A 13,064-nucleotide genomic window follows, 5' to 3' on the forward strand; every position below is an offset into this window, starting at 1 on the left:
ACATACCTCCTTTTGGCAGCTAGGAAAAACAATTTCGTGACAAAGAGACTTGTTCTTTTCAAAGCTCACCCAACAAATGAAACTGACAGAATGAAACCAGAGAAACTTTAGCAACCAAAGAAAGCAGCCTTCCAAGGATCAAGGTGAATAATTGATTTGTCGGCTTTTGTTTCATCTTTTAAGCTATTTTGCTCATTTAATAGAATTGTGGAATTTGTCAGAAGCCCAAACACTGACACACACTTCTGACAGCAAGTGCATATTCCAAACTACAGATTCATTTGCCAAGCTTATTCAACAATGATTAGCTGCAAAGCCAGGGAACTTACCGAGCACAAAATTATTGGAACAAAGCAGGGAGGAGGCAGGAGGCACCAAAGGCAGCTTCTCCGTCTCCTTGGTGCCAGGTTCTCCTGTCTGCCGTCCGGTTCACACTTGCCTTTATAACTAAGACTCCGGCAGAACTCACTAGCAAAACCTGATGAATTATAAAACAGCCCCTCCTAGGCTCTCATATTTTACATCACAGGGGGTGACCATGCAGCGTCTTCTCTCCCTGGGTACATATATTTCCTTGTAACTCATCCTGATAAATATATCAGCCTGAGAAGCAGTGACAGTAATCAGTGTTTGGGATGTACCAGCATTAACCAATAAGACGCTTTCCCACCATCAGTACCGCACCCCATCCTCCACTCGTGTTCCCCCACACCTTGTTAAGGTGGATCCACCCAACCCAGTGGGGGGTAGGCAAAGATGGCAAAACGTGGAGGAAAGCCCCTGAGTCTCCAACGCACAAATAGCGAGGCATACTACTCAGGTTTAATTCTCATTAATAATTCTATAAAGATCAGCCCTCATATTTGCAAAGCCTGTCACAGTGTACCAAACACTTCACTCTCCCTGAGCCCCTCAGCAACCAGGAAAGGTTCAGCAGTGCTACAGTATAAATGAGCCACCTGAGAAGTTAAGTGACTTTGTCCAATGCTCACAGAAATGGAGGATGCAAGGAGCCCTAGAGGTTCGGGAGTTCAATCCGCTAGCTGTGCAGATGAGGAACCCGTAGCAAGAGAGAGAAAATGACCTGCACAGGTCCCAGTTTCCAAATACGATCTGAGCTTAACCCCAAACCCCAGGTCTTCTGATGTCAAAACAGTGTCTTTCTATCCTATCCTACTGTGCTACCTCTAGAGCAAGGAAGCCCTGAAAATCGGGAGACATGCAGAAATCAGGAACAGTACCATTGATTCGCCAAAAATCATTTACAGGCAGGCAGCATGGAGGAGCAGTGCCTGAGCTTTTTGTTTCCTCTCTGACAAGGTCAATATAACCTGTTTAGGTTCACTGAACATCAACACTAGAAATCATGTTTTTGATAATAATAGCGATTATTGAGCACTTCTCATATGCCAGGCAGTGTTTTAGGTGCTCAGCCTCGTTTAATCTTTATTTAATCTTTAAAACATTCCTACGAGGTAGGTATTATCATAAACAACATATTGCAGATGAAAAAACTGAGATTCATAGAGGTTAACACATCCAAGTAGGATCCCAGCTGCTAAGTGGCAGGGCTGGAATCAACTCCAGGCAACTTGGTTTCAGAGCCCACACTCTTAAACATATCATCCTATCCCAAGCAGTGTTTCACATTCAACTGTAGGGGCAGACGAGCGACGGGAGCAGATTTATTTACTATGGCCTTTAGTAGAAATTACAGGAAGAGCATAGGTTTAGGAACCAAACAGCCTTGTGTTTAAACCCTAGTTTTGTCACTGATTTACAGTAACATGGGTTGCTTTATCTATAAAATGGGTATGCTAATTTTTACCTTGCAAGATTAAGTACATCAAGAAAATGTAGTGCCTGGTTTATAATGCATACTCCCAAAATTATTGGCTATTATTCTTACCACACTTCTTTTTGGAAAATGGATTTCTGCCTCACCTTCTCTTTAAAGTGTCTTTTTCCATGTCAACTACTATTTGCCAAGGATTCTGTTAAGACTGTGAATCTGCCAGCCGGTGAAAAAAGGGAAACAACCCCAGAGAGGTCTATCACCCAGATTGAAGAACGTCACCAGGAATATGGGGACTTTCTGCCAGAGAATGGCAGGCCCGGGGGCTCTGCTCTGGGCTGCCTGTTCAGGTCCCTAGCTCTCTACTTCACTTCTTCTATTAGTCAAATGAACTCACCAGCCCAGGAAAGCATACTTAACAGCATGTTGGCTACCCACAGTGAGACCAACTTGGCTTCCTTCACCTGTTTCAAACAAGCGCCTGCCACATAACAACAATGAAATTGTGCACACAGCTGCCTACTGCCACTAAGTCAAGGTGTGCCAAGCAAGGAGACAGGTACTCTGTCTCAAAAGTTCCACTGCAAACTCCTGTCCTAACTCAATATAAACCAGGATTTGGCCACCTGCCAGGTTCCAATCAGGTGAGTTCATCCATATAAGAGACTGCTATATCCAAGGTATGCAATCAATGTTCCTTGAGAGACATCAGCAGTAGCCCTCTGTGGGACAAGGTGATGCTATAATTTTCCAGGCTATGCAGGTTTAAGTATGAGAGACTTTCTTAGCTTTGTGTTTCTAGAGAATGACCGAGTGGGCAACTTAATTTGCTCACATATGGACTACTCTCTCCTTGTTTATTTTTTCCTCTAAGCATCTTACTAGGGGATACGGAATATATGTAGATGAGGTGCCCCCTCTTTCATGACCGTAACACTAGACACTGTAGAAGCAGAGGTATGCAACATAATTAGAGGGTCAGGGGGAGAGGGACTTGGGTTTCTAAACTGGTAAGAAAATCCAGGTGTAAACACCGTGTGTAGCAAAGAGTAAATAATAAATAACTATGATTACAAGATAAAGGGTTACTTTCAATATCAATATGTGGGTTATCCACATATGGCCTGATGTGGCTTGGTCTACTCTAAGTCCTTCCATGATTTCCAGCTTCTTGATCTACCATGATCCCCCAAAATCCCCTTCAGAGCCATTCTCCCCCTGCTGCCTGGCTATTCCACCATTATGAAACACCCCATGAAAAATTATTGTGGAGGAGTCTTCATATAGTTTTTGTATTATAACACACTGTTCTGTCCCCATCAAGGATCATCATAACACATATTCTGTCATAACTACCACCTCATGCCACCAACTGCTCCCAGACGTAATGAACTATGTGGAGCCTGGAAGCTGCACCAGTACTTTGCTTATATTAGTGACAGTGCTAGTATTTATTGACACTTATTATGGGCTGGCAATGTGTTACAACTTTACTTGCATCTCTCATTCAACCCTCACATTTTTTTTTAATAGATTGATTGATTGATTGATTGATTGATGGCTGCATTGGGTCTTCGTTGCTGCGTGTGGGCTTTCGCTAGTTGTGGCAAGTGGGGCTACTCTTCGTTGAGGTGTGCAGGCTTCTCATTGTGGTGGCTTCTCTTGTTGTGGAGCATGGGCTCTCAGTGCACGGGCTTCAGTAGTTGTGGCTCGCGGGCTGTAGAGCGCAGCCTCAGTAGTTGTGGTGCATGGGCTTAGTTGCTCTGCGGCATGTGGGATCTTCCCGGACCAGGGCTCAAACCCGTGTCCCCTGCATTGGCAGGTGAATTCTTAACCACTGCGCCACCAGGGAAGCCCTCAACCCTCACAACCTTTTGAAGCGAGCTGTACTATTATCTCTACTTTGTAGATGAGGACTCTGTGACTGGAGAGGTTAGCTGACTGGCACAATCAGAATAATGACTGAAGTTCTAAGACTGCAGAGCCTGCTCTCTTAACTATTATATTCACTGCTTCTAAGAAATTGAGATAACAGAGAACATAAAATATAAGTGTCCACTCACAGTGTTTTTACCTCTTCACATCCCATTCTCGCCTTAACTGGCTTCAGTCAGGTTTCACCTTCACCATTCCACTAGAGTTGCTTTTATGAAGGTAAATAATGACATGTTCACCAACAAAAGCAATGGCCAGAGTGGAGTCCTCAGTTTACTCAATCTCTCCACAGCTCTTTGACACAATGACTTATATCTTCCTTGAGTCAACCACTTTTTAAACTTGGTTCCTGAGACCCCCCTGGTTTCCCTCCTACCTCACTAACTCATCCTTCTCAGTCTCCTTTGCTGAGTCCTTCTCCACTTCCTGATCTTTCAAGTTTCTTGTGTCCCAGGGCTCATCATTAGACCTTTCTCGTTATACTCACTCCCTAGGCCACAACATCCAGTATCAAGGCTTACATGCCATCTATGGATTAAAGACTACCACATGTAGATCTCTAGTCCCAGCCTGTGCCCTGAATGCCAGACTTTCATATCCAGCTGCACCCCACATCCGAGCATCTCCATTTGACCGTCAAAACTAAACCTGTGGTCCCCACCCCCTTCCCATATTTACTGTACTCCTAATATGTACCATTTCAAAAAATGGCATAACTGTTCACCAAGTTGCTCTGGTCAAAAACCTGGGAATCATTCTTGGCTCTTTTTAAAAAAATCTTATATCCCACATCTTATTCATTAGCAACTGCTGGTAATTCTGTCTTCAAAATATATCCCCAATCTTTTCTCCATCTCCACCTCTGCTCCCCACTCTATATCACTATAACCTCTCACATGGATTTCTGCCCTCACCTAATTGGTTTCCTTCCTTTGACTATTGCCTTGCTACAAATCACTGTCTACACAGCAAGCAGATTCTCTTAAAACAAAAATCAGACCCCAGCACTCCCTACTCAGCTCCCTTCCGTGGCTCCCCTTTCACTTAGGATTTACTCCTTCACTGCAGTCAGGATTCTGCTCACATGTCTCCTCTGCAAGAAATAACCCCCTGACATCCTGTGCAGAACATCATCTTCCATCCCTCCATTATCCTCTACTCTCTTATTGGACTTTGTTTTTATTTATAATACTTATCTCTACTTAAATTTATATTATATATTTATTTATTTTATTAACTTTTGCTTCCCTCCACTGGAATGTAAAACCAGGGGCCTTGTCTAGTTCATTCATGGCCGAGTCTCCAGCACTAGAACAGAGTCAGCCACATAACACATATTTTAAATATTTATTAAGTAAATGTGTTCAAAGTCACATCTTCACTACTTTTTAAGATTTATTCATTTTATATTTTATTATTGCTGCGTTGGGTCTTTGTTGCTGCACACGGGCTTTCTCTAGTTGCAGCGAGCGGGGGCTACTCTTCGTTGCAGTGCATGGGCTTCACATCGCGGTGGCTTCTCTTGTTGCAGAGCACGGGCTCTAGGTGCGCGGGCTTCAGTAGTTGTAGCATGCAGGCTTCAGTAGTTGTGGCTCGCGGGGTGTAGAGCGCAGGCTCAGTAGTTGTGGCGCACGGGCTTAGTTGCTCCGCAGCATGTGGGATCTTCCTGGACCAGGGCTTGAACCCGTGTCCCCTGCATTGGCAGGCGGATTCTTAACAGCTGCACCACCAGGGAAGCCCTTCACTACTTCTTAGTTATATATCCTTGCATAAATTACTTACTGTTCCTAAGTCATAAATTCCTCAATTATATATTTTCTTAAAAAACAAACAACCCTTACAATCCCTGGTACTTTACTGTATTTTTAATGTATTCAACCTCTCCTGAATGACTCTGATACAAGAATTCCATGAGTTTGGTTAGTGTTATGGGTTAACCTGTATTTCCCCCCCACAAACTCATATGTTGAAGTCTTAACCCCCCAATACCTCAGAATGTGACCTTATTTGGAAACAGAATTGTCTCAGATGTAATTAGTTAAGAAGTCGTACTGGAGTAGGGTGGGTCCCTAATCCAATGTGACTGACTGGTGTCCTTATAAAAGGGGGTCATTGGGACACAGATATGCAACAGGGAGAAAGGCATGAAAAGATTGGAGATGTTGCCAAAAGCCAAGGAACTACCAGAAGCTAGGAGAGAGGTCTGAAACAGATCATTCCCTAGCACCTTCAGATGTAGCATGGCCCTGCAGACACTTGGATTTCAGACTTCTGGGCTCCATAACTGTGAGACAAAAAATTTCTGGTGTTCTAAGCCACTTAGTTTGTGGTACTTTGTTATGGCAACCCTAGGAGATTAATACAGTCAGATATTACCCTCATCTGACACATGAAGAAATTGCAGCTCAGAAAAGTTGAATAACTTGCCCCAAGTTTCACAGCTAGGAATCAGTAGGGCCTGGATTTAAACTGAGAGCCGTGTGACTTCAAAGCCTGCTCATAGCAGTAGCAGTGGTTCTTAGAGGCTGGTCCCCAACCCTTGTTGGTCTAGAAAGAATGAGAAAAGTAAATAGAATGCAGTGATTTTTCATCAAGCTAAAATGACCTTTCTTTATTATGAGATTATGTCTTTTCTACTCTTTGTTTTTTCTTATTGTTTTTGCTATTAAAAGTTGTCTTTTTATTTCTGAAATGAAGATAAAAATAGATCGTGGGTTTTTTGTCTTGTTTTTTAATGTCCTTCATTTTATTGGCAAGATAAAAATTTGGCAACTCTACTGGCCTATAAAAGTTTGTTCTGAAGCGTTTCTGGTCTATGAAATGTAAAAATCTGGGAACAACTGTTCGAATGCTGTCCTTTTTCAGCAAGAAAACCCTTCATATGTAGCCGTATCTGGTGGTAGGAAGAAGAAAGCTTTTCTCCCAATCAGCTGAAAAGGTCCCTCGCTGCTCATATATAAACTGTGCTAATGGTCATAAACTCTCATCTTATCACCAACAAATTAATTTGGTATAATCCTATGCAACAAATTTGTGTAAGAATTTAACAATATTCATTCATAACTGAATTCAACAAAATTCAGATTTTTTCTTAGTCTTGCCCGCTCCTTCTTCCTTCTTTCTTAGTGAAGATTTTCTATTTCACTAAATTCTTGACTTGCTTTTGACTTGATCCATTTTCTTTTGGGTTCAGGACCTGTGGATTTGTGCAAACGTCTGAGGATTAAATGAGATCACCTCGGTTAAATATCTGGAATATTGCAAAAGCTTTCAGTAAATGCTAGTTCCCTTTAAAGGAAGAGGTAAAGCTTTATGCATCCCGGAGGCAAATGGCTTTAGGACCAAAGGAGATTTAGAGCAACTGAATGACTTGGCAAGATGGGCCAACCTGAAGAGTGTTAATGAACTCTATCCTTTTGTTGAACTTTCAGTGATCATGAGATAGTTTACAGAAATTGTGGTCATCTATTTTTATGAACTCATGTTCATGACTATGTGTGGGCTTATATATATGCTCACATAAACATACATAGAGAGAAACTGGCATATACTGATAAATCATATACATCACTACTATAAATTTTTTTTTAAATCATCTACCCCTGCCCCCCTCAATTTTTTTTTTAATTAATTAATTAGTTTTATTATTTATTTATTTTTGGCTGTGTTGGGTCTTCGTTTCTGTGCGAGGGCTTTCTCTAGTTGTGGCAAACGGGGGCCACTCTTCACCGCGGTGCGCGGGCCTCTCACTATCGCGGCCTCTCTTGTTGCAGAGCACAGGCTCCAGACGCGCAGGCTCAGTAGTTGTGGCTCACGGGCCCAGTTGCCCCGCGGCATGTGGGATCTTCCCAGACCAGGGCTCGAACCCGTGTCCCCCGCACTGGCAGGCAGACTCCCAACCACTGCGCCACCAGGGAAGCCCCAGTACTATAAATTTGATTGGTGTGAGAGTAGGTACCCTCTTCAGAAGGAGAAACCCAGAATGAAAAAGCCTTCATACATATAAAAGTTTACTTCCCTTGTTTTACCATTATCTGGTCCGCTATAATCTAATTCATGTCCACCAATTTGCCTTATCCTGGGAAACCTAAATAAAGACAAACTTCAACCCATCTCTTTGTCGAAGTTATCTCAGACTACAAATCAATGATGGAGGAATTTCTTCATTCCATAAATATTCATGGAGGGTCTGTTATGTCTCAGGCACCTTATTACCACGTTGGATGGCAGGAGGTCAATACAATCAAGGTCAGATTTTCTGTCCCCTAAGGGGCTTTCAGTCCAGGGAGTAACAAGCAGATAACAACTAACTACACAGCTAGCATATTTTATAAGGACTCATTAGGGTGCTATAGATACCTAGAGGAAGGGCATCTCACCTAGTCTGGGAGGTGAAGTCAAGAAGGCTTCCGGGAGGAGGTGATGTCTAAGCTGAGTCTTGATGGATGACTGACTAGGAGATATCTAATTAAGGAGATTTCTAATCAGAGTGAGAAGCATGTGATGTGCAGAGGTCAGCAGGTAAGGGGTTGATCATGGATCTCTGGGGAAGTGGAATTTTATCCATTTACCACTCAGTAAACTAAGTACACGTGATGGAAAAAAGACTAACTTCAGAGATTAGGAATACCAGAGAATAATCATTCCTTTTTCATGAACTTCTTCAATGCAATGAAGGTTGAAGTGGTAAATGTCATGCTTTATAGTTAGACAGTCCTGATTCATTCAAGCTGACCTTTACAAGTTGCTTATCTTCTCTGAATTGAACTTGGTTCCTCATCTATAAAATGGAGATAACTGTACTTATCATATAGCTGTTATAAGTGTTATTCTGAAATTTAAAATGTGAAATATCTTGCTTCCCACCTGCCACAAAATAGACACCAGAGTAACTGTTAATTCATGTCCTAAAAACAGTTGCCTAGTTCTGAATAAGAACCTACATCACTCATACCAAATCCTTCTCAACCAGTTTTCTCAAAACTTTGTCAACATCATTTAAAGAAAATATGAGCACACTTTCCATTATCTGAATATTTATATATTTATAAATTGTAGGATGTACAACCATATTACTATGGCACAGTATGTACATTATAAATCTTATACCAAAACAGAAATTTAAAGGCTGAGATGAAGAGTTAATATAAAGAGAAAGGCTATCATCTTGCATACCCTTAGGATGCATATACCCACTTTGGAGAAGAACATGAGCTCCTAGACAGAAAAGACCTAAACTCATTTATTCATGTAGCACCTAGCAGCACAGACCAAGTACAGTCAGCCCTTTGTATCTGTGGATTCCACATCCATGATTCAACCAACGGTGGATCGAATATACTTGAAAAAAAAAGTTCCAGAAAAGTTCCAAAAAGCAAGACTAGAAATTACCACACCAGCAACTATTTACATAGCATTTACCTTGTATTTACAACTATTTACATACCATTTACATTGTATTAGTTATTATAAGTAATCTAGAGATGGTTTAAAGTATACGGGAGGATGTGCATAGGTTATATGCAAGTACTGGGTTGGCCAAAAAGTTCGTTCAGGTTCTTCTGTAAGATGTTATTTTATATATTTTTTATAAGATGTCATTTTATATAAGTGACTTGAGCATCCTCGAATTTTGGTATCCACAGGAGTCCTGAACCCAATCCCCCATCCAACCAACAACTATACTAAAATATGTCTACAAATTGAAGAGACAATACTGGGATATTAGGAAACTGGGTGGCCTCAAAATGTCACTACCTGTCCAAACCAGTTTTTATAGTTCTAATTTTAATATATATTTTAATAATAATAAAAGCTTAACACAGTAGAAATGTTAAATAACCAAAATGTAACTGTCTCCCTTTCCAGATGTCTGTGGCAAGTAGTTAATATATTTTTTTTTAGTTTTAATATTTTTTTACTGAAGTATAGTTGATAATATATTTCTTATTCAGTGAGCAAATAGTAATAACAACCATTTGCTGAGTACTTATAACAGGCAGACACTATGCTAATCACTTTACATGTTCTTTCTTATTTGGTCCTTGCAGTAATCATGGCACTGCACTGCATCTCTCTAGAGGACACTGAACATATTTTAGTGTATGTTAGGGGCCTATAAATCATGGCCTGCAGACCAAATCTGGCCCACTGTCTGATTCTGTAGAGTCTATAAGACAAGAATGATTTTTACATTTTTAATTGGTAGAAAAAAAATCAAAGGAAGAAAAATGCTTTGTAGCACATGAAAATTATATAATATTCAAATTTCAGTGTCCATAAATGAAGTTTTATTGGAACATAGCCATACCCATTCGTTTATATATTATGTATAGTTGCTTTTGCAAGACAATAGCAGACTTGATTAGTTGCAGTAGAGAACAAATGGCCCATAAAACCTAATATATTTAGTGTCTGACCCATTACAGGTTTGCAATATGCTGACCCCTAGTGTATGTGAATGGAGCCCCCTGGAATTATGCAGGTTGGGGGTGCAGGGTTGTAAGTCACGGTCCAGGTAACAATCCTACATGGAAATGGAGGCTCAGAGAGATTAAGTCATTTGTCCATGCTATTAGGAAATGGCAGAACCAGAGGCTTTTAGGACAGATTTTTTTTTTTTTTAAAGTATTTGTTTATTTATTTATTTATGGCTGTGTTGGGTCTTTGTTTCTGCGCGAGGGCTTTCTCTAGTTGTGGCAAGCGGGGGCCACTCTTCATCACGGTGCGCGGGCCTCTCACTATCGCGGCCTCTCTTGTTGCGGAGCACAGGCTCCAGACGCGCAGGCTCAGTAATTGTGGCTCACGGGTCCAGTTGCTCCGCGGCATGTGGGATCTTCCCAGACCAGGGCTCGAACCCATGTCCCCTGCATTGGCAGGCAGATTCTCAACCACTGTGCCACCAGGGAAGCCCTAGGACAGATTTTTAAGGCTGAAATGAGCCCCTGATTCTACACAGAGTTCAGAGCCTTTTTTTCTGATGGTCTCTTCTGGCTATATGATCATGAGCCACTGCCAATACAACTTCCCACTGCCTCCTCGGTCTTCTCTGCGCTCTCATGCCCAGATTTCAATATCTTTATGGCTAACGGCAGGGTAGAGTGGGGAATGGGTCAATGGAACAAAAGCACAATTCACTCCTTCACAGCTACCTCCGTGAGTCTCTCAAAGGCACTCTTGGCCTCTGAGTCTTGAGACTTTGCCGTCTCTGGCTGAGCTGAAAGTGATGAAAAGGACATGTGATGGAATGCTGGAAACCTCATTACTGGCTCTTTGCCTACAGAAACTCAGCCAGCTTATCTTCTTTCCCAAGTAACTTCAAACTTACACTGGCTCAGCTGGTTCTTTCCAGGTGCCTTTAACAAACTGTTCTGCCCAGATGAGATCAGAAGTCGATAGACCAGAATCTGCATATACTTTTCTATCCTGGAGCATACGTCCCTTTTTCCTAACCCTCGTTGTTAGAAATCCTCCTAGGATCTCAGTCACTTCTGGGTTATAATCTGGATACTGTAAAACACCAAGTCACAATCATTTCTTTCCGGACAGTATCCCGGAGGGCCAGATACAGTAACATAATTTCTGTGGCTGCCCAATTACAGCCAGAATTTCGCTTCTAAGCAAGAGCAACTAACACTGGCAAGGCATCAACTATGTAAAGTTGTGGGAACAGCTTTCACATAGGCTAATCTCACTCAATCCTCCCAGCAAACAGATTCATTATTCCCATTTTATAGATAAAGACACTAAGACTCAAGAGGAATTAAGCAGTGCATACTTTGTATACACCTGGTTAAGTGGTAGGTCTGGGCTTTAAACCTTGATCTCTCTGACTTCTAAGTGTCTGTCACTTTAGTAAAGGAGTCCTCCATGAAAAAGTTAGGTTTTTTTGCCATGATATTCATTTAAAAGCAAGCAATCGAACACCCCTTCCTCCTCTTTCCCAAATCATGGTGTGATTATTCTTCATAATTGCGACACAGCATAGTATGATAGAGTTCAGTGAGAGGCAGGGTTTAAATTTACTGGCAAGTCATTTAAGCAACCTGATCCTCTGTAAATCTGTAAAATGGGAATAACAACCTGTCTAGCTTGTACGGTTGTTGTGAGGATTATATAAAAGAATATAAGCATTCCATTATATATGAAATGTTCAGAACAGGCAAATCCATCCATACAGAAAAGAGATTGGTGGTTGCGTAGGGCTGCAGTGGGGGCGGGGAGATGCGAGGACATGGGGAGTGATTGTTAATGGGTATGGGGTTTGGGAGGCGATGAGGAAATGGGGAGTGATTGTTAATGGGTATGGGGTTTGGGAGGCGATAATGATAATGTTCTAAAATTGATGGTGGTGATGGTGTCACGATTCTGTGAATATATCAAAAACCAATGAATTGTATACTTTAAATGGGTGAAAAACATAGTATATGAATTTTAAAATAATGTAGATAAAGTGCTTATTAGCACAAGGCCTGACACAAAGTAAATGCTTTATAAATGTTAGTTGGTCATAATTATTTTGAGGCAGAAACTGGTTGGTTCACCAAACTCATTTCCTCTTCTGGAGCACAAAACTAGACTCCACCCAAGAAATTAGGTGCGGCCATCTGTCTGAGCTCTGGCCAAGGGAATGTGAGTTCTGGCCAATGAAATGGAATGGGCCTGGCCTATAACAACATTTCCCCAGCAAGCCTTCAACTTCTCTTTCCCTCCCACCAGCTTGATGCAAATGAATCCTTTGACCTTGGAAGCCACATGTTGAAAATGGAGGGGCCAAAGCATGGAAAAAGTCCCTGAATCACTGCCTAGAGGAGAGTTAAGACAAGTTTTGAACTTCATGAGAAAGAAAATAAACTTCTATTGTGTTTAAACCATTATTCATTTTAAGAGTTGACTGTAACAAGAGCTTGTATTATTGTAACCAATACATTATTGTTACATGTACTCTTCCAAATTGTCTGAAATAAATTGACTATGGATTGGCTGACCGTGTTGGCTCTGGGGTCCTGAGGGCATACAGGAAAGGCTGTCTGGCAAAAACATCCATTCCTTCAATACTGTCAAACGATCACTGGACAGTCTGGAGAAGGGTACATAGCTTCTGATTAGCTTTTCCAACTTGGGGAAGCCGAGTCCTTGTCCTGCCCTCCAGTCCCTTCGTGAACAGCAGGCGACATGCAATCAGACCATGAGCAGCAGTAGGGTGTGGAGAAAACTCAGGCTGCCCTGAGCCTGCCACTCTGCACCGCTCTCCTGATCTCCTTCACGGAGGACATGTACCCCGCCCTCTTCTCCTCTGATAGAAGGGAAAAACAGTACAAATCAAAGATGTGAC

General features: G+C 41.7%; 1 protein-coding gene across 22 annotated transcripts in view; it reads right to left on the reverse strand.

The window, feature by feature from the left end:
- DLG2 (discs large MAGUK scaffold protein 2) overlaps positions 1-13,064 on the reverse strand; it is a 2,068,078-nt gene that overhangs the window by 198,692 nt on the left and 1,856,322 nt on the right. The window contains exon 1 of one of the 22 annotated variants that reach the window (XM_082343298.1): positions 330-3,499. The exons of the other annotated variants lie outside the window; for them this stretch is intronic. The gene's annotated coding sequence lies outside the window, so the exon portion shown is untranslated. Of the gene's footprint in view, positions 1-329; positions 3,500-13,064 lie in introns of those variants that run through there. 22 annotated transcript variants of the gene reach the window in all.

Source organism: Balaenoptera borealis (genome assembly GCF_965194805.1).
Source record: "Balaenoptera borealis genome assembly, chromosome: 11".
Classification (NCBI taxonomy): domain Eukaryota; kingdom Metazoa; phylum Chordata; class Mammalia; order Artiodactyla; family Balaenopteridae; genus Balaenoptera; species Balaenoptera borealis.